This window comes from Alligator sinensis, unplaced genomic scaffold, assembly GCF_000455745.1.
Source record: "Alligator sinensis unplaced genomic scaffold, ASM45574v1 scaffold406_2, whole genome shotgun sequence".
Lineage (NCBI taxonomy): Eukaryota > Metazoa > Chordata > Crocodylia > Alligatoridae > Alligator > Alligator sinensis.
Window position 1 is genome coordinate 639,018 of NW_005842543.1, and position 22,918 is coordinate 661,935.

A 22,918-nucleotide genomic window follows, 5' to 3' on the forward strand; every position below is an offset into this window, starting at 1 on the left:
CCACGGGCCCCAGCCGGCAGCGAGGGGAGGGGAACTGCTTACCCCTGTGGGGCCCGGCTCATCAGTGAGCCGGGTCCTGCCGCAGCTGCCCCCAGGGCTGCGCGGAGTGGGGCTGCCCCAGCCACACCTGATTGGACGAGCTGAGGACGGGCTCTGCCCCTTACCCCCAGCACGTGGCTGGGGGAGCTGCAGCATGGCCTGCGCCCTGCCCCTGAGTGGTGGATGGAGGCACGAGGTAAGTTCCAGTGTGGAGCTGGGGGCGCCTCAGGGCCGGCCGGGGCAGACGGAGGCACGGGGTAAATTCCCGTGCGAAGTTGGGGGCGCCTTGGGGCCAGGTTGGGGCTGTGTGTGTGTGTGTGTGTGCGCGTGTGTGCGTGCATGCAAGTGCATGTATGTGCGCTTCCCAGCACATCCCAATAGCTGCTTTGGCTCTGTCTGCTGCAACGTGTGCCAAAGCAGCTACTGGGATGTGCTGGGAAGCGCACACACATGCACACGCATGCACACATACACAGCCCCAACCCCCCAGCTCCCAGATTCCCACCAATCTGGTACTTTTGCTTAAATTTTCTCCAGTGGCTGGGACACTGAGACAGCCTATAAAATCTGGGACTGTCTCAGCCAGTCCAGGATATATGGTCACCCTACATATAAATAGTCTAGATTATTCTCAAAAATGCCCATATTTTGTTGTTTTGATTAGTTTTCACTCTGGCTGATGTCTTTTCCACATTTGATCTGTCGACTTGCATTATGCTTCTTTCATTCATTTCAGTTCTTTCTCCTTTCTTTTTCATTTTCTCCTGTCTTTTTCATTAGGTACATTCCTACCTTTTAATGCCACCATCGCTTTTGGTTCAGATACTCAGAGTTGCCAATTCTCATGATAGTGGTGGAAAAATTTTGGCTGGAGCTGAAACCAGTGAGAAGCTACAGCCCTCTAACAGATTTTAGCAAGGGAAAAATTGTTGATTGCTTGCCCATTTCTCCAGCTCCTGCACAGAGGAGCTGATTGGGACTGTTCAAGAAGGAGGCATGTCAAAGGTCATGTGACATCACTTCCTGATGTGATGTCACTTCCTGTGAGGTCTTTGAATATGGCTCGCCAGCCCACTGGGTGATAAAAAGTTCATGATCCGGCCCCACGTTCAAAAAGGTTGGACACCCCTGATATAAACTGATGATCTGTCCAGCAGTCATCCGCATTGGTCACATCCCTAGTGATAGGGACTTTTTGGGCATGCACTATAATGTAGTCAACTAGGTGCCACTGTTTTGAGTATGGGTGCATCCATGATGTCTTCCATTTGTTGCTTTGGATGAATAGAATAAGGAGCTTTTAATGATGAGATCATGTTCTGAACACTTGCTCAGGAGAATTTCATTTAAATTGATCTTCCTCATCCCTTCCTTTCCAAGTGTTCCTTTCCATAAGTCAGAGTCCCTATCCACTCTAGCACTGAAATAGCCAAGAAGAATTATCTTATCTTCTCAGGAGATATGCAACAGGACTTGGCTGAGTTTAGAACAAAATCCTTCCCGTTTTTCATAGTCTGCAAGGGTCAGGTTGTATGCACTGATGAATATTATAGATGTAAAACATATGCCCCCTTACTGACAGATCATTTTGAAGTATTGCATGTAGGTGTGTCCCCTAACTTCTCAATTAACTTGCATTTAAATAATACTTCATTATTCTTACATTAGGCCAATCGAATTGGTAGGTTTGGTAATAGTTGGAAATTATTTATACTATCTTTAAGATAGCATAAAGATATTATCATCTTTATACTTATAATACTGAAAACTTGTTTACCAGTTATAAATGTTTTAATTAAAATTTAGCTAATACATACAATGTCTACCATTTTTCTTGAAGTAGATAATTTTTTTTTACATGGAACAGAAATTCAGCCATGTCTTTATTTCATCTTATTGCTTTTCTATAAATTCTTCCCTCTTTAATCTTATCCTCTGCCCACATCTAGTCTCTTGAAAGCTAATTTTAACCAGTCTCCTGAAACAAACATCCATTTTTGTGAACAGGAAAAAGGTAAATGAAATAGAAAAAGCAAAAAAAAGACTAATACAGGTTTCCATCACTTTATGCTGTACGTCTGTTCTTGGAAAAGGGTACATAACTCATATTCAGATAAAGGGAACCCATTTTACAATGCAACAAATAGGGATACATTCCAAGACCTCAACTGTACTGACCCCCAGACCCATTTCTACCACTTTTACAAGACAATTTTGGTACTCACCAACAGCAGACAGTACACACAAGCACAGGGCACTATCATAATGGGGATGACAACTACAGAAACATATTGCAGACAAGCAAGGAGCACAGATCCACACAGGAGACTGTATTTTGGTGCGCATCACTCCCACAATGCACCACACAAAGCAACTGACTGCAGGCTTCCACCACACCGATTGCATAAGAGTGAATTTACCTCGCACTTCCTGAACCCGCATAAAGCTATGGAAACCTGTACAATTTTCGACTTTTTCAAAGTTGTAATGCACTGTCACAGAATATAAAATAATGCTGAACTACAGACCACAGCTATATAGACTGAACAACACCAGATCTTTGTGTGTCTGTTTATCCTCACTTATTTGTGATGACACAAATAAAACACAGTATTGCTATTTTCATGACTTACATAAGGTCAGTAGAAACTGTAGATAAAAGCACTCTGATAAAGGATTAACGTATGATAAGGGGACACAGCTATTACTCACAAAATCACCTTGACCAAGTACCAATGTAATTAAAAAGCCAAAATTAAGCTGAATAAATTTCCTACATACTTTTAGAACCACTTAATACACACTTTGCTTTTAAAATGAAAAAAAAACTAACCTCTAACCTCCAACACTGACAATCTGTACCAAAATCTATTCATATACTGTCTGACCTAAGGCTAAAGAATATGTTAAAAATAATACATTTTATTGCTTCATTGTTGTCACAGTGAGTTGTTTCTTTAAAAGTTAAAATGTCATTTGCCATTAACTTCAGAAATATCAAATGTACTCTTCCTAACCTCAGGGAATGATAGTTGGAAGCAACTAGTCTTGCTAATTACCTTAAAGAAGGATACAAATTGAAGATAGAATAATTCTGTTTGCTAATAAACTCACAGAGGAGTTGCAACAGTTCTACACAGCTCTTTTTTTTTTTAACATTGTTCCCATGAGGAGCTTCTTTCGGGGACATTCGAAGTAGAAACAGGAGTAAAGGGAAGCATAATTAAAAACAATTAGCATCCCTTCTTACATCAAATGCCACAAAGGAAGACAGTTTCACCATATTGTCATTTATCAGACATCTTCCTCTCTCCTTTCAAAGTCTGTACCAACTTAAATGAAATATTAGATAATACCACAAAAAAAAATTAGTCTGCAGCTCTTATCACCACATGTGAGACATATATTCTTGGAGTAGCTTCATGCCCCAAGAATATATTTTCTTAGTTTTAGGGTACGGACAGGCAAAACACTTTGTAGCATAACAAAAACATAGCATTGTTGGAAAGTAGAGCCAGTTGTTCCAATCCCCTGGCTAGAAAGCTACAATGTTGCCTTTAAGGTGAGATCTCTAGCTAAAGGTAGATAGAGGGCTGCTCCTTTGCTACGTCCACCCCCCCTGGCAGAGGGTATTTCCAGCTGATCCCATGTGGGCAGGTCTTGTAGCAGGGTTCCATCAGGTCACTTTAACAGTTTGCTGCAACTGGGTGAGCTGTGCAACTGGGAGCCTAGGGACTCCTGTTACTGTAAGGAGAAAAACTGCAGCCAAGAGTCCAGGCAGAAGAATACAGACCAACACAGAGAAACACTGCTACCTAGTCAGGGAGTTGCCCATTAAAGGAAAGGGGCACACCTGCAGCCAGGCAGGAGAACTCAGCCTAGGGAAAATTAGCTGCAAGGGAATAAGCAGCCAAGGTCAAAGCACTATGATTGCCTATTGCAGAGGTAACTGCTCTGCAACAGGACAACAGGGAAGAGCCCAGCTTGGGCAGCAGGGATGCTGCCAGAGCAGCGGTCATGAGCTGCCATGGAAACCAGCCATCAGGCCCTAAGGAAGAACACCTGAGGGTGGTAGGGCACCACCTGACCAGAAGGGGATTTAGACAGCACATAAGCCCAGAGTCTGAGCTAGAAGGCCCTGAAAATCACTGGGAGAAGAGTTCCTGGTCAGGAAAATGGCTGGTTGATTCCTGAACTGCCCTGGGGACTGCCACTAAGACACCAACATGGCACCACTAAGACATGGCTTACAGGGTAAAGAGAAACCTTGCTGCACAGACAGTAAGCTACTAATGATGCTTGTATCTGGAGCAGATTTCGTTTGCGTTATGGCCAGAGGGCTTATTCTTTCATTGTAGTTAAACCAGTGGTTTGGATTGGGACTATTATGGGATATACAGAAACCGCAGTGGTGCCTGATAGGTATAGGCATGTTGCGAGTCCAGAGCAGGGCAGAGGCAGGGCCAGACAGCCCAGCACAGAGTCAACATAGGTGAGAAAAGAGCTGGAGCCCAGAAGCCAAGTCCAGCGCAGTGTTCCTCGGCTAGGCAGCCCAGCAAGAGAAAAGGGGTGTAGGCTGGGAAGGCCAAGGCCCCTATACAGGGAGGCTGACTGGATGGCAATGCCTACAAGGTATAGGCATGGTTGTAGGGGAGGTCAGAGGCTGTGAATAGCCCTAGGACTCATTAGGCACTCTCCCTCTCAATCAAATAAGTACATCAAAGCATGGCAGACAAGTGAGGAGTGGAAGGTACCCCAGAGCTGGAGCAGGGAAAGGGCTGTGTCATAGCTGTAGCAAGTTTGGGTTCTTGGAGTGGCTATCAGTAAGCCAAGCGCTCTTTTTTCCCCACCCTCCATCTTTGGGCTGCAGAAGGGGAGGGGGGAGGAGGAGAGGGGAAAGGGAGAACAGAGGATTTTGAGATGCTGGGGGTCCTAGAGTCCTCTACAGCACTATGTACAACTGTACAGACTTTGCATGTAGTGCTACAAGGCATAGCCCTACCAAGAAGATCCTCTTCACAAGTGTGACATTTTGTAGCATTTTCATTGTCTTTATAGTGCTACAAACAACTTAAATGGCTGCACATTTGCTTTTTGTAGAACCCTGAGGGTATATTTAATGCTAAAAATGTAATGCCAGTCCATGGCCTTAGCAAATATTTTCTTCTCCCCTACTAGGCATATTCATGCTAGTTAAGTAGGACATAGAGACTCTTCCTTTAAAAATATGTTATAACATCCCAATTCCAGGCCCAGGTGTTAAGAATGAAGATGCCTAGGCAGAAGAGGTGGGAAGCAGGGTAGAAGAGGCAGGACTACAGACAGGTACTTTTTTTTTTTTTTTTTTTGCACTCCTAGACTCAAGCTTTTGGCTAGCAGACTCCATCTAACTAACTACTCCAATTTCTAGGGATACATGGGACTGAAGGACTTCAAAAGCTCCTATAGCACTTCTCCATCTGGGAGAAGAGAATAGGAACAGCGCAGTAGAGGGATACAACCCTTAAAACCAGGCATGTTCTGACATCATGGTCTTATCTGGAATTTTATTATCCAGTGTTAATAGAGAAACCCTATAGAATTTACCCGAGAACAAACAACCATGGTCCTTGTCCATGTGGGAACCAATGATACGGCTAGGATCAGCCCTGACCGCATCGTGAAGGACTTCCAAGAACTGGGAGACAGCCTCAAGAAGACTGGAGCACAGGTTTGTATTTTCTTCCATCCTTCCGGTTGGCAGCAGCCGGAGATGCCAGGGTGCCCGCATCAAGGAAGTCAACCGGCGGCTCCAGATTTGGTGTCTTCAGGAGAGCTTCTGATTCTACAGCCATGACCAGCACTTCCAGGGAGGAGGCTTCCTGGGAGATTACGATCTTCATCTCTCTCCCAGAGGTAAGTATCTGTTAGCCTGCAGGTTGGCTGATCTCCTCCAAAAAGCTTTAAACTAGGCTTGACAGGGGTTGGGGAACCAGTGGTCGAAGAGAGCCCAGGGTTGGTAAACTACAAACAAGATGCCAGATCGCACCAGGTAAGTATTAAGGGGTTGGTAAGCCATAAACAAGGCACCAGACCACACCAGGTAAGTAATAAAGGGAACACACACCATCAAGGCACAGGGGCACCAAGAGCCCCCTTTGGGGGACTAAAATGTCTTTATACAAACGCCAGGAGTATGGGGAACAAGGAGGAGGAGCTCGCACTCTTGCTTGCTAGCACCCAGTATGACCTAGTCAGGCTAACTGAAACATGGTGAGATTCTACACTTGACTGGGCAGTAGGCATTGAGGGGTATAGGTTGTATAGGTGCGACAGAGTGGGGGAAAAAAGGTGGGGAGGTAGCACTCTATGTTAAGGAGCAGTATACGTCTTCCACCATCAAGGCAGGGGTGGAGGAGGGGAACACCAAGGCATTGTGGGTCAGGATCCAGGGGGACCTGTCACCTGTGGAAATGCCGAAACAGTTGATCGCTATCCTGTATAACAACCTTTTTTCTATTTCAAGATTGTTATCAAATCCCCTCAAAGTCTTTCCTTCTCCAGTTCTAAATATTTCCAGTTCTTCCAGCCTCTTTTCATAAGTCATGTTTCCTACAGCTCTTTATAATTTTTGCTACTCTCCCCTGGACTTTTTCCTTTCTGTCCATGTCTGTCTTGAAGTTTGGTGCCCAAAAGTAGAATCAGTATTCTAGTTGAGGCCCCATGAGTACTAAATAGAATGGCAAAATCACTTTCTGTAACTTGTATATGACATTTCTGCTAATGCAGTCTATTCTGAGCATTTTTGCAATAATATTATGCTGTTATGTGGTATATTTAGCTTGTGGTCCAGGTCGTTTTCTATAGTTCTGCAGTCTAGTGAGTTTTTCCCTATTTTTTCTTTTTGGATTTGTGTGTTGTCACGGCAATACTTTGCATATGTTCCTGTTGAATTTATTTGTCTTTATTTGTCCTTATTTCAGGATGAATTTACAATTCAAAGGGAGCTGTACCTCCGTTTTGAAATTTTTTAGGGGTCCACAAATGAAAAAAGGTTGAAAACCACTGATCTAGGTTCTATTTCCTTAGCTTTCCTAACACCATGGACCTCTGACTTTCTCATAACTGTCAAATGTGCAGGAGCCTGTACTAATAAGACTGGACTAAACTGCCTCAGCTTTGACCTTAGATGAAGCAGGGTTAAAGTTGAAATAATTTTCCTTCACTTATATCCCTACAGGCTTACATACACTAAGTTACAGCATAACAGGGCATGTGTAGATGAAACAGGGGCCCTAAATTGAAATAGTAGGTTTTTAAAAACACTTTCAATTTAGGGCCCTTTAAACCCCTGTGTCATGCACACACTTACCTGCCTCTTCAGTGGTGGGGAGGAGAGGGCAAACTGCCAGTGGGTGGAATGGTCCCTGGGCTGCGGGGGGAGTTGTGGGGCTGTGGGCTCTTGCCTGCCTGCTCCAGCTTGGACCCCTGTCTGTCCACCTGGGTGAGCAGCTTCTGTCGCCGGCAGTTGCATGCGGGGTTAAAGCTGGGCAATAGGGCAGCCCCAGGAGGGAGGCAGCCAACTCTGTGCACCCCATCCTGCTCCTGCCGCTATGGCCATGCCCAGCGAGGTGCTGCCCATACAGCAAATACCGGGGCCAATGTTGGGCTGGGCAGGACCCCCCAGCCCTGCCCGCAGCTGGGAGCAGGCACGTGTGGGCAGGGTAATGCCCAGGGCAGAGGGCGGGGAGGCAGCTCTGATGCTTGCTCTTAGGAAAGGCAGCAGAGCCCCTTCTTCCTGAGCAGCCCCAGCTGGGTCCCCCAGGCTGCCGCCTGCGCAGTCCCCTCCCCTGCAGGGTCCACCAGTGCCTGCAGCTGCAGTGCCCCAATCTGGTTGGAGCTGCACCTTTACTTGCAAGGCAACTTCTTGTAGGATTCAGGCTGACCTGGACAGGTTGGATCAATGGGCAGAGAGAAATAGGATGCAATTTAATAAAGATAAATGTAAGGTACTCCACCTGGGAAGGAGGAACCCCCAGCACACCTAGAAGTTGGGGAGTGTCCTTCTCAGCAGCTCGGAGGCAGAGAGAGATCTTGGAGTCATAATTGACTCCAAGATGAACATGAGCCAGCAGTGTAACGAGGCCATCAACAAGGCCAATGGTACCTTGTCGTGCATTAGCAGGTGCATGACTAATAGAACAAAGGAGGTGATGCTCCCCTTCTATGTGGCACTGGTCAGGCCACAGGTTAGAGTACTATGTCCAGTTTTGGGCGCCACACTTCAAGAGGGACGCGGGGAATCTGGAGAGGGTCCAGAGGAGGGCCACTCACATGATTAGTGGTCTTCGTGATAGACCCTATGTGGGGAGGTTGAGAGAGCTGAATCTCTTCAGCCTTCACAAGAGACAGCTGAGGGGAGATCTTGTGGTCGCCTATAAATTTATTAGGGGAGGTCAACGGGGAATAGGGGAAGCGCTGTTTACTAAGGCACTCCAGGGAGTGACTAGGAATAACGGGTGTAAACTAGTTGAGAGTGGATGTAGGTTAGATATTAGGAAGAAATTTTTCACAGTAAGGGTAGCCAGGATCTGGAATGGGCTTCCAAGAGAGGTGGTGCTATCACCTAGCTTGGAGGTCTTCAAGAGGAGGCTAGATAGTCAACTGGCTGGAGTCATCTGACCTCGGTCCTCTTTCCTGCCAGGGGCAGAGGGTCGGACACGATGATCCATTGTGGTCCCTTCCGACTCTACAATCTATGAATCTATGTTGGTAAGTAACTCTTCCCCGGGGGGGGAAATCAATAAACTGTCTTCTAGCGATTAGCTCAAGTCGGTGGGTCATCTCATCAGCATATGAGGGAAGTGATAATGGCTCTCTACCAAGAAGTTTTAGTGTGTGGCTCAAACAGTTATAATAGTGGAATCCTGTGAGCAGCTATACCTGAAGAAATGATGCTAAAGCTGAACCTTCATGTTACTAATTATTGGTTAACAGTACACCAAACTCCAGGAACACCATTTGCCTCTGACTGCTCACCGTCTGTGGATATGCCTACAGAGCAGGCTGGGAAAGGCCCTTGCTTAGAATTCAGATTTGATATTTTATAAACATTTCTGCCATGACCTGAGAACTCGTGTCTTAGTGAGAAGATGACTTGCAGCAGCACTCTTCAGGATTAGATACTTTGAGACTGACAGTTCATATCTCAAGAGTATCTTCTGTGAGCCTGGGGAGGGGAAAAGAGAACTTGTGTGCACACATACAGGATTTTAATAAAGATTTCAAGGGGGGGGGGAAGGACATGAGCACTATTTTGATTAGAGTAACTGCCTAGAAAGCATCAAAAGCATTCACAGACTAGCATTGCCATACCTTCCATCCACACTTGTCATACAGTGTCATTCTGAAATGACTTAATCAGGATCTGCAACCTATGATACTTAATTGCAGAAGAAACTTTAAGTCAAAGCAATTGTCTATTACTTAGCTGTACTTTTATATATTTTACACATACCTTTGTATCACATTGACAGAGTCTGACCTGAAACATGATTTACAACAAAAGAGTACAAGTCCTATCCCATCTTTTCAGTAACAGTTCTTGGTGTGGGTTTGAAAGTAAACCTATGGAATAGTATAAACAGCCTAAAACAGAATTTGGCAACCTATACCCTGCAGGATCTGGCAACAGAGGCTCTGCCCATGCTACGCCATAGCCATGCACAGGGAGCTCTAGCAAAAGGGCCTGTCTCTGTACCAAAAGTACCAAAGCGTAAGTGGATGGCACTGGCTTCTGCCAAAGGGGGCTCTCCCTGAGCTGTGCTGCAGCTGGACAACAGGGAGAAGTGGCAGTAGAGGAGGCTGAGGCCTAGGGCCTGACTGCTTCAGCCCTGAGCTGTGTCATTGTGGCCCTCTGCCAGAAAATACTGTCAACCTCTAGTCTAAAACAATGTCTCTGAAAGGACAAGGAAGGGCCAGACCTTTTTTCTGCACACACATTCCCCATGCTTCTCAGGGATCAGGTTGGAACACCTCTCCACTCAAGAACCCTCTCCCACTGTGCTTGCATTTCAGTCTGGCTTCTGGCTAGCTGGCTGTAGGTCCTTGTCTAACCCCAAAGATGCACAAAGCCACTGCCATGGGGGAGTATGTTGCAGGGAGACACTAAAAGAGAGATATGGAAAGAGGCAGACAGGGAGTTGGGGAACCTCTGGTATGTGCAATGAACTCAGCCTACAGACGCTATGAAGTGTGCAAGCCCCCAGGGGTATGTATTTATTAAATGCATTCCAATACCCTGAATTAGTGAACAGCTGAATCATAAGTCACTTCTTTCTCCACATGTCAAATTATAAAAACTCCAATATTTTTTCATACACATTGTCTTGAAATTGTTTTTTGTTTTGGGGGTTGTTGCAGGGTTTTTTTGTTGTTGGGGTTTTTTTTTTTTTGGGGGGGGGGGGGAGGAGGGAGACTCCATTAGATAGTACAATCATCTCCATCACATCAGTCAAGCTGAATAGGTGTACCTGCAATCCTCCAAGAAAAATAAACAAATTCACAAGGGCAGATTGTTCCCTGAATGAGGTCCATATTTAAAAAAAAAAAAAAAAAAGGAAAAGTGCAAGTAATTACAATTGCAGAAGATAAACTGAGTGAAAAACAGTGATTAAAATAACATCTTTGAGGAGATACAAATGAGGGTACCCACTAATTCTGCAATTGCAAAGCCTCTGGCTCAACTATGACTTTTCCTTGACAGTCTGCCATACTCAAAAAAAAAAAAAAGAAAAAGAGGAGCAGCTGATAATGAACAACAGTATTTCCCTTCTTCCCTTTATCTTATGAAGAAAGTTTATGAGGAAAATTATCTTCATAATTTTCCAAGGAGGAAGCAACTTTGACCACCTGAAACCTGAAATACCTTTGTTCAAGGTAATCTGCATATTCACAGAGCCTCACAGCAAAGCTCAGAGACACCTCATTAGGTAAGAAATTCCTGCCCAGAGGAGCTTCCCATCTATTTACTGCTCTGTGAAATATAAAACAACATAACCAAAAGGAAATATGACTACATCCTGCTTACCAACAATCAACTTTGAGGTAAACAGACTATTCCAACTTTTCTCTGAGCCTAATCTGCATATAGAATGAACTTTTCCAAACAGGAGATTTTTACCACCTTCATCTCTCCTATGAAATATAAGCTTTCATTTCTACCCAGGAGAACTTTTACAATCTTTTCTCCAATGCCTGATTGAAGGGTGTTTGTGCCCAAAAAAATGGCAAATAAAGAAAAATTTATTTTTTTTTTGCAAAAATAGTTGGTCTAATAAAAGATATCATCTCTACTACAAGTCCTAATTGTAGCCATATTAGTTTAGAGGAAAATGCAATCTACATATCCTTTTTCCCTTGGCATTTCTGAGAAGGTGCCAGATTTTAATCAAAGGCTGGCAAGATTTAGATCCTTTTACCTTTTCAACAGCAGACTGAAAAATATTGGTGACTATGTGTTTTGCATAACATAATACAAGTATGAGGATTATGAAGTAGAGGTGAGCTAAGCAATCAATGCACAGGAAAATAAGCAAAAGCAGATCTTGGTTTCAGCTTTTAACTGTAAAGTAATCAAAGCTGCTAGGGTATATGGGCTGTGCAAGTACTAAAAAGATATACTGTGGCTCTCTGCGTTAGAAAGCTTTCGAGATATTCAAATATCCAATTATTATCATCTAACTGAGAACAGAAGGGCGAAGGTGAAAAAAAGAGAGAGGCTGGGAAATAGTTGGTGAACTGTCTTCGCCACCAAAACACTTTTTTATATGTTTAGTGCTTATATATTAGAAATAACTTGTAGTGTAAATAAAAGTATAAAGGGAGCAGCTCCAGCCCCAAGATGCTAAATAAAATGACTGGGCAGGACTGTGCTTCCATGTGCTCGGTGACCTGGGAGGGAGCAGAGGCTACAAGGGGGGAGGGGGTGGGGGGGGCAGAAAGCTGAAAGGGGAGGAAGTGATGGGAGAGGACAGTGGGCAAGGGGGGTACCTGTCCCACTGCTGCTGCTTTCCCCACTGCTGCATGGATTGTGGGGATGAATTTAGGATCTGATCATTAGATTCTATACCAAACAAACTGATAGGGATTTAACAAAAAAAAATGTTCCTCATCAATAAGCATTAGCCACTGTTTAACATGGAAAAAATACCACTAAATATTTTATAGTTATATAATATGCATTTACATATTAACAATAACAACAACAATGACCTCTAGTGGTAACCTGAGTTTTGAGAGGAATACATTTTTAAAATGTAAAATATTTAAAGGAGAGAGAGAGAGAGAGAGAGAGAGAGAGAGAGACGCACATGAAATAGGACACAAACAGCAAATTCAAAATGGAGTTTAATTTATTTTAGAGTGAATATGAATATGATTCAATACATTTTAAAACAAGACAGACACTCATTCTACTTTGATTAGAAAGTTAGACAATTCCCTCTTGCATTTAATTTTAATATAGACTAGTTAGTAAATATGTAATACGTATTTTGAGAAATTAATGCCAGTGTGATCTTGTACACATACTTTGGAATGAAAAATGTCAATTTCAAAATTTTGTGCAGAGGGATTTAAGTTTTCCCTCACAATAACCAGTACTACCAGTCTTATTCAAAACAGCTTGGGGCCAGACATTTGAAAATGAGGCTTGGAAAAGAAAAAGGCAAGGCACACAAAGAACAAGTTTTACTGGACTCATTTTCTTCTGTATTTTATTGCATTTTCCCCCTCCCCTGGATTCTGGGCCAAAATCTTCAGATTGATACGACTTCAATCACTGACTTTACTAACCTTCCATGTGTGCTGTGGTTTACCACCCAAAATGTTCCCATTTTAGTGGAGGATCAACAAATCCTTTTAATTAAAATAATCTGAAGTTTATTTGCAAAGTCACATTAATTCATTCACAAGAGAGAAGTGCTCTCAGTTACCACTCTACTGCCACTCAAAAATAAAAGTTACCTCATCCTCTAAACCAGTTTTCCTATGCTTTCCCCAATGAACACATCTACATTTCCATTTTTTACTTTGTTGGCTTCCAACTGCTGGTATTCAGGGGTGTGAACATTTACCAGAGCCCATTTTAATGGACAGGGCTTTGTTCTATGCAGACAAATAAGCAACAACACTGCAAGACTCCTCAGAACATAATAAGGAATCACAGAGGGGCACAGGCTACCAGTATAGATCTAATCATAGGATCAAAACCTCAAAAGTGCATTTAGAACATATTTATCACAGTGCTGATCAGCTCAAGTATATAGAAGGGCAAGAACAACAGAAACTTAGTGCATGTTGCATTTTTTAAACAATAATCTTTCATACCTATGTTTCTAAATATCAAAGTTCAAACAAATAAACCCTACAATGTTATTTCAGAATTTCATTTTATATCTTTTTAAAAAGTCCAGATGATTTAAAAGCAACTTTAAGCCTTTTGCACAAATGTAAGCATTAAAAATCAAAAATCAATCCTAGTTCTTGGCTAAGACTGTGTAAGTCAATGTCCAGACTGGAATGTTCATTCTAAATCCATCATAATACAGCTGTGCAGTAAAACTTCTGAAAAATGAAGGTGCTCAAATAAAAACACTAAAGTATGCTTAAGAAAATGATCCTAAGTATTACCTACCTGATACATCCACTTCATAAGAAAATACAAAGAATTAAAAAGTTTAATAACTGGTCAAAATATCATCACTATTGTGTTCAAAAAAGGTTAAGATGATTTTGGATACTGTAGTACTTAGAAGCTGTTTCCCTTTCGTTACTTCAAAATTAAGTTCCATACTTACAAAAAGTTGTGTTTGCACACAAACGCACATAACTTAGAATAGTGTAGAATTTAAGAAGGATATCCCATTTGGTATGCAGTCGGTGAAATCCTTATTTAAGCAATTCCTTCAGAAAGTGAACAAAGATGAAATATATGTACTCTGATACAGTTTAACAAAAGAAATAAAATGGACTAAAACAGGAACAATAGCAAACGTCGTTAGTCAAATGTTTATGAAAGACAAGAAATATGAAGTCTATATTATCTGCACATACCTTTCCAAGATCTGCAGCCTGATTTAAAATATTTTGCTTTAGGTCTTCTGCTCTCTTGGAATGAAAAGAATTACTTTGACTCTGGATGACACATACAATTTCTTTTAGTTCTGTGAACCAAAAAAATAAAATATTAAAAGGAAAGAGAAACAAAAGTTCTGTACCAACACCATAGAGAAGACCAGGAAAGAATATAGCAAGGCATAAAAATGTCTTGGGAGTTAATTTAACAAACAGTAAAAAGCGTAATTACTTCTTTCTGAAAACAGTCTCTATTTAATTATTAATTTGTACAAAAACAGCACTTCACGTTTGTCCTCCTAGCACTGCACCAAGCCGCGTGTATTATATGCCCTATACCAGTAGCCACAACAAGCTGGAGATGGGTCCAGAAGGACAAGGGAGCACCGACAAACAACCGTACTGAACAGCAGGGGTGTGTGAAACAGGCCACATTCGGATTCAGCTCAAATCAGGGACAGTGATTCGATTAGTTGATTTGGATCATTGTCCCCAATTCAATTTGAACAAATTTGAATTTGAAGATTCGATGCTGATTTGGAGAATCGGCGATTCGGCCATAGGCATAGCTTTAAATGTTGTTTCTACATACTTCAAGGTACCAGGCGCGGCTCATGACTGCTGCAATGGTGGGGCACATGGAGCGTCTCAGGAGCACGGGGGGGAGGGGAGGAGGGGGGCCTGCGTACTCAGTGGCAAACCCAGAAACCCAGGGGCAGAAGTAACCAGAGAGGTTACTATCATGAGCAATAAATATATGCTTTTGGAGACATCCAGGCAATTGTTTAGCAGTTAAGATTAGCTAATGCAAAGCTTGCAAGTTTGCAACCTGCAAGTGGAATTTGTCTGTCACAATTTAACCAAAGTGTTGAATCTAACGATTTACACTGATCATGGGCCCCCAAAATAAGCAAACTACAAGATTAGCTGATCTAACAGGTTTTTTAAAGGTCAGCCGTAACAAGATCTGATCTGATATAATTAGCACATTCCTAGGAATCCAAGGAATAAAAAACTAAGGGGTTGAGCTTGGGCAGGTAATGTTAATTTCAAACCTCAAAGTAATGTGATGTAATTTGCTTATTGGGTGAACCCCAGTTCAGGTGGTAACCTTCCATGATAATTTTTAGCACCTTTTGATCCCTTAGGGTAACAGTTATAGGGCAAGATTGTGAATGGCTCTAAAGCTAACAGAATAGCATAAAATAAGGCATAAAGGAACGTGCATGTCAAGTGACCAGTTAGAAGGACGGGACAGAAGGACCATCACTGTACCAAGCCTGGACCCCAGACGCCCAATGCGAGTGAGGACCGGATCCTGACCAAGGGACGTTCCCGGTGACCCCTCGGACAGTGTTGATCGGGGACACCCGACTTCGCTACAACAACTTGGAGCGCACCTGGCATAGAGTGACTGCCGATAAGCTGCCAACCCCACGTGGGAACTCTTTGTCATTCTATCTGTTGTTATCATTCCCTATTAGCTCTTTATTACTGTACTATCTGTTTGTCGCATTAACCTTTCTCCTAACTGTTGTATGCTAAGCTATAAGTAAATTTGCCTTTACTTCACTCCCAACTCACCTCCTCGATCCGGAACCCAGCAGCCTAACAGCTGATACAGGCCGGCTAGGCACTGTGAGTGTGATACCCGGGTGCCCCCCCAGACCCAGGAGGTACCAGTCGCCGAGCTGGGGGAGTGGGGGGGGCCCACACGCTCCCCGGTGGACCTGTAAGTAGACTGGAAGTGCTTCTAGTCCACTTCTGGGTCTGCTGCCGAGCGCACTGGGAAGCACCCCATGTTCCTGTGGGACCCTCCATCCGCCCCACCATTTCAGCATTCACAAGCCATCTGGTACCTTGAGGTATGTAGGAAAACCATTTAAAGCTGTGTCTATGTCCGAATTGTTGAATCTTTCCGAATCGATTCAAAGGGTTCAGATTCAATTCGGAGAGATTAAAGGGTCTCCTGATTCAATTCAAATTTGGAGATTTGGCCACCAAATCAGGCCAAATCGAATCAGGGACCAAAGCTTCGTACAGCCCTACCAAACAGCATGATAAACAGTATCCATAGCGGATCACCAGCATAACCACTGTAAAGTTTCTTATATGCACCATGGCACTGAACGGTCTTAATTGTGTGCGTGTGTGTTAATATTATCAAGTCAAGCTACCAAACCCTAGTGTCACTTTTTTTGTTAATCCTTCAGGATAAACCTGCTATAACATGGCAGTGACAAGGAAAGAAGTAAAGAAGGGAGTAAATGTTAAAAAATTTGAAAGAGGAGAAGGAAAGAAAATAAGTCATTTCAAGAGGAGAAAAGGTAGTAAACCTTAGCATGTGAACAGAAAGCAGGAAAAGAAGAAAATGGTTCAGGTAAAGCACCGCTACCTCAAAATTTCTGCTGCTGTAATCCTAGAAAAGGAAGGCCGAAGTCTAAATATTTACTCAATTCCCCACCCTCTTCCCCACAAGTCATTTGTTAAAGCAGGGGCGGGTGAAACACTGCCTGGGGGCTGGAAACTGCTTAGTGGGCCATATCTGGCCCACATCACCCACCAACAAATTGTGCCCCTCCCAGCCCTTCCCCCTGTGAGGGTGGGAGCAAGGTGCTGACATGTACACCCCTCTCCCCCCACTCCCCCCAACATACCCTATTGCCTTGCTCCCACCCTCATGGGCAAAAGGACCCGGTCTGGCCAGCGTGCAAGTTCTGCATGGGGACGCTGCTGCTGCAGCCCCCAGAGACCTGCTCCACTTCCCCAGTCTCCTGCTGGCTCCAGGCAGCAGGTAGGGAAGCAGCAGGGGCGGGGCTGCAGTTAGGCAAGAGTGCAGAGCATGGGGTTGTGGCTGGGCTGGTAGCAGCCCAGAGCCCGCGCTCAATGGGGTGGCAGCAGCGTGGAGCTCGGGTGGGCAGCGTGTGGGTGTGAGGGATGGTGGGAAGTGTGGGGATGCCTGCAGACTCCCCCATGGTGCACAGCCCTGGCAGGCAGTGGCAGTAGCAGCAGGTGGGGTGCTCAGAGTGCATGTGCCCCACGGGGCACAGCTCCAGCCAGCACTGCACACAACCTCATAGTTTCATAGTTGGTAGGGTCAGAAGGGACCTGAGCAGATCATCAAGTCCGATCCCCTGCCATGGCAGGAAAGAGTACTGGGGTCAAACGACCCTGGCAAGGTGTTCATCCAGCCTCCTCTTAAAGACCCCCAGGGTAGGAGCCAGCACCACTTCTCTTGGAAGTTGGTTCCAGATCCTAGCCGGCCTGACTGTGAAGTAGCGCCTCCTGATATCTAGCCTGAATCTACCCTCTCCCAGCTTGTGACCATTATTTCTTGTCACTCCTGGTAGTGCTCAGGGGAACAGGGACTCTCCCATTGCCTGTTGGTTCCCCCTGAATAATTTGTAGATAGCCACTAGATCCCCCCTCAGCCTTCTCTTGTGGTGGCTGAACAGGTTCAGGTTCCTTAACCGCTTCTCATAGGGCCTGCCCTGCTGACCCCTGATCATGCGGGTGGCCCTCCTCTGAACCCTCTCCATGTTGTCCACATCCCTCCTGAAGTGCAGCGCCCAGAACTGGACGCAGTACTCCAACTGCGGCCTGACCAGTGCGGCATAGAGGGGGAGGATCACCTCCTTGGACCTGCTTGAGATGCATCTGTGGATGCATGACAAGGTACAGTTGGCCTTCCTGACCGCGCTCCCACACTGTTGGCCCATGTTCATTTTGGCATAATAATGACTCCAAGATCCTTTTCTGCCTCCGCACTGACGAGAAGGGAGTTCCCCAGCCTGTACCTCCACCAGGCCATCTGTATGCTGCTGGTTCTTCCTCCCCAGGTGCAGCACCTTGCACTTGTCAGTGTTGAAACTCATCCTGTTCTCATCTGCCCACCCCTGTAACCTGTCTAGGTATGATTGCAGCCTATTCCTCCCTTCTAGCATGCCCACTTCTCCCCACATCTTAGTGTCATCTGCAAATTTGAACAGGGTGCTTTTTTACACCCCCATCCAAGTCGCTGATGAAGATGTTGAACAGTGTGAACCCCACTGCCCACAGGCCTCCACCAGACCAGAACCTCCACCAGGCCATCTGTATCGCTGGTGCTCCCTGCCACTCACACAGCCCCTGCACTCACACAACACAGGAAGGAAGCCCCACATGCCAGAGCCAGCTGCCTTCCTTGCTGGGGTTGCATAGCACCAAAGAGAAGCCTCAGGCTGGAGCTGGCTGCCTTCCCCACCCCTCAGGGGAAGGCACCTGGGGCTTGCTTCCTTGTGCAGTCCCAGCAGGGAAGGCAGCCAGCTCCAGTGCCTGACGCTTCTCTCCTGTGCAGTGCAGCCCTGGCAGGGAAGGCAGCTGGCTCCAGCACATGGGGCTTCCCTCTGTGCTACGCAAGTGCAGGGGCTGTGCGAGTTGCAGGGAGTGAGATGATACAGATGGTCCAGCGGAGGTTGCGCCCCTCGCTGTGATGTGCAGCACTGGCCAGAGCCATGCCCCACCAGGCACCTGTGCCCTGAGCACTAGGGTAGCAATCACAGAGGACAGTCTGGCTGTCCTCTGTCCTCTATTGATACAAAATCGGAAGCCTTTATGTCCTCCGTTTTTCTCTTGAAGAGAAAAATAGAGGACATAAAGGCATTGGGTTTCGTATCAATAGAGGACAGAGTAGCAGAAAACCGGAATATCCTCTATGATACCTACTGAGCACTCCACCTGCTGCTATGCCATGGGGGGAGTGTGCGGGGGTCTCCACACACCCCCCACCCTCCCTCACACCCACACAACCCCCCACATATACACAACCCATAACCTACCCTATGCCCCTCACACACAGACACACCCCCTTAAGCCCCCCCCACATCCCTACAGGCCAATGTTCCCTCTAAGGCATAGCAATCCGTGAGTGTGCCGCTTTGGTCCGCTCCCGAATTGGTCCACCTCCCCGCCCTGCCCCACCCCCGCCTTCGGCACACACCGCTTTGGTCCGCCCCACAGTATAACAACAAAAGATGATACTATATCTTTTTATTTACCGGAGTGACTCTCGTCTACCTTTTTCTGTTTTCCAAACAGAATATACAGTGTCCAGGTTAACAGTATTTCCTGAGGCTAAATGAAGTTTAATTCTCATCAGCTTGTCCAGATTTGAAATGCAGCGTTGGTGTTGTAGGCGTTGGAAATCTTTGGGAAGCTCTTACTAAGTGCAGCTCTGCCTACAGCTTGGAGCCTGGAGGTTCTGTCTTGAAACATGCTGATTGCAAGCAGTGCTGGATCTGAACACAGTATATGGGGTTTGTTTGGTCTGTTTAACACTACGTTTATTAGGGCCTGGATCTTACACTAACAAGTTAGTGGGCGCTTTGCTATCAACTTCGGTCACCATGTCAGAGCCCTGGGTTACAGCACCCTCTAATTCTACACTTGGCGATTAGGTCTGGACCCAGGTTGCCAGTGTTCCTCAGCATCCAAAATGACGGCAGTTTGCTCAAGTGTGTCCTTTCCCACAGGTACTGTGTGAAACTTGCAATGGATTTCAGGGTTTCCTGAGTCAAGGGTTTTCAGAGCCGAGATTAAACAGAGCAGTAATGAGTAGTAACGAATGAGTATTTACAAATAGTAGCATTCATTCAAAGGTAACATTCATTTAAGATGAACTCACAGGACTCAATTTGAGTTTTGCCTGGATTCCCTCGCTGAGCCAATGACTCAAATTTGTGACCAGACCCAGATTGTCTCCTGCCTTGATTGCTATAACCTCCTCTGACCAGGCATCCTTGACACTTGCCTCAGTCCATTCAAAATAGAGTTGTCAAGTCATCTTCCCTGCTTGTTGCTGTGACTTCATGCAGACTCTAGGAATCAGTAGCATAACTAGAGTCGGGCAATAGGCAGTAGCCCTGGGTACTGACCTGGGGGCAGGAGAGGGTGGGGCAGAAAAAAAGATCAGCTGCTATTGCTCCCCTATATTCATTGCCCCAGGCACCAAGCTCCTTTGTTATGCCACTGCTAGGAATCCCACGCCTGGCTCCACCTTGTTTCAGCCTAAAGGCTGAGGAGGCACATGGCATTGGGGCTCAGGGCAAAGCTCACCCAAAGGGGCTGAGGAGCAGAGCAGTTCCCCAGACACAGCGGAGCCCTCATGGTGCCTGGCTCTGCCCCAGCCTCAACTCCTGTCCCTGTCCTCACCTTGTCTTGGAGAGGAGCCGCTGCCAGCCCCACATCGCTCTCTCTCCCTGTAGGGATGCCAGAGCGATGAGAAGTGAGGAATTGAACTTTGAGAAGTCCACAGTAATAGTACTGTGGAAGGGATAACGCAGTTGAAACCAGAGTTTTCCTCCGTTCCTCCCTCACAACCCTATTTCAGCTCCTGTCCCACCACATACACAGATACAAAAAGATCTATGAAAACTTATGTATACAAGTTATCTGCTACCTAGCAGGTTTTACTTTCCATGCTGAGATTTAAACTACACAACTCTTGCTGGAATTTGAGACTCACAAGACTAAATCCATGTGAACAACACTGAAAATTATAGCCCAAGAGATGAATAATAAAAATTAAATTGCTCCATGCAATTACTAATCTAGTATTGCTACATTTATAGATAAGCAAGTATCTGTAGTTCAGATACGTCTCACTCATGGCACATTTAACAGCACTAGAATATACTAGAGAAAGGCACTTCCTAGGATGAATCTGATTTATTGATGCCATACTGGATACTCCCCTGGAAACATTTTCCTCTACTGTAAGTATATCCATCAAAGAAGACATGAAGCGAAATATTTTACTGATAGCTATTTGTTTAAAAATTTCAACACACGAAGAGGAACTATCACAATTTAGAAGGTTCCTTTTTCCCTCTGGCTTGATAAGAACTATTTTTCAAACCAAGAAATAATCTACCATGTCAGTTTTCCTCTTTTTTGCTCACTGCCTGTTTCCTCTCCCTGCCCACCCCCTCCAAACACTGCCACACTAGAACAGACTAATGGTCTATCCACTCGATTATCTTGTCTTTTTACAGTTGCAAATACCAACATTACTTCAAAGAACACCGCAAATTCACCAAGCAATTTTAAAGACTGGGGGTATCATTTCCTCCTGATTCTTATCACCAGCCATCTCTGATCAAAACAGATCTCATATGTGAGCAGGGTTGAGGCTTGACAAATACTTGGAAGTTCCCATTTTCTGTATGAGAAATACTTCCTTTTGAATCAGTGTTGAACAAAGGCTTAAAGGGACAGTAAGGAAATGATGTGGAGGCAGGAATCTTTCAAATAACAAAAATGAAATCATTGCTAGAACAGGGCATAACAGCTTACTGACAATTTATTTTAAATTGTCTGCCCAAAAAGAGGCTTTAATCAGTCCAAAGCTGCGAACAGTTTAGCTGAAAGCAAAGTTTTTGGGACTAGATTTACGAAACTGGCAGTGCCATTGCTCCTCCTTTAACAATAACCAGCAGTCCTAACACTTACCCAGGAGACAGATAATTTAAATCTATGCTCTGATTCAGGCAGAGTGTGGATTTGAACTTGAGTCTGCTACACCCCAGATGTTTGTCCTAATCACCAGGCTATAGGGAATTCTGATGCAAGTTTCCCTCAAACTCCCCTGTGCAGCCAAACTCAGAATATGTGAAAATCACAGAATCATAGAAAAGTAGGTCATCTAGTCCAACCCCCTGCCTGGGGATCATCCCTATCCAAACCATACTTTACAAATCCATTGTCTAACCCAGTTTTGCCCATCCATTTTACCCATGATCCACACATGGGCTGCATCTGATTTGTGGTCCCAATCTGGCACCCAAGGCATTGTGGCAGGGCCCCATCTGACCATGCGCAGGAGACAGTCAAGCCCCAATCCAGCTGTGAGAAAGGCAAAACCCACAGTCTGTACCAATCTGACCATGGGGTAAAATTCCTTCCTGATGCCAAATGTGCCAATCAGTCTGACACCAAATGTGCCAATCAGTCTGACACCGAGTGGAAGGGCAAGACCAAGACCCTCTAGCCAGGAACCTCCATGTTATAGTCCCAGCAGGAGCACTGGCACACCCCAGTCAAATTCCCCAGCCTTGGCTGCAGCCAGTTGCCAATGCTTCTGAGAAAGGCTCTAAAACAAACAAACAACCCTGACATGTAGCAGCAGGAAGGGGGAAAAAATCCTTCCTGACCACATGTGGCAAACAGCAAATCCTAGAAGCATGGAAAATGCCCATAGTAGAACATAGACATAGCTACTCCTAGATCATCCCTGACTGATGCCTGTTCAGTCTTTTCTTGAGCTCCTCCAATAATGAAGATACCACAAATTCCCCAGGCAGTCTATTTCACTGCCTCACTGTCTTACCAGTGAAGAAGTTTTTCCTGATATCAAATCTAAACCTGCTTTCCTTCCTGCAGCTTCCAGACATTGCTCTACATCCAGAAAAGTAGTGTCCGTCTGTCTGTGTGAATTATTCATCACCCCAGCTCGTGATTAGCTTATTCCTGTAGCATGAGAATTGAAAGTCAGTATAACAGCAAATATTATCCTAGTAAACATCTACTTTTCGTTAATCTTACTGTCACAACCCAAAGTTGTGGTTTTTCTTGTTTGTGTGTGCTTCGGCATCGCTAAGTCATGTTCCTGCCAAATTGCAGCTCTTTTGCACGGTGGAGTGTTCTGTTGTAACGGAGAACCCGCGTGCAGGAGCTTTTCCCAACAGTTCTGTAGCTTTCTTTGCATAGTGCATTTCTTTTGCATTAT

At 44.9% G+C, this 22,918-nt stretch overlaps 1 protein-coding gene across 1 annotated transcript in view; it reads right to left on the bottom strand.

The window, feature by feature from the left end:
- B3GLCT (beta 3-glucosyltransferase) overlaps positions 1-22,918 on the bottom strand; it is a 125,493-nt gene that overhangs the window by 85,999 nt on the left and 16,576 nt on the right. The window contains exon 4 of the mRNA XM_025213641.1: positions 14,134-14,243. The gene's annotated coding sequence lies outside the window, so the exon portion shown is untranslated. The remainder of the gene's footprint in view (positions 1-14,133; positions 14,244-22,918) is intronic.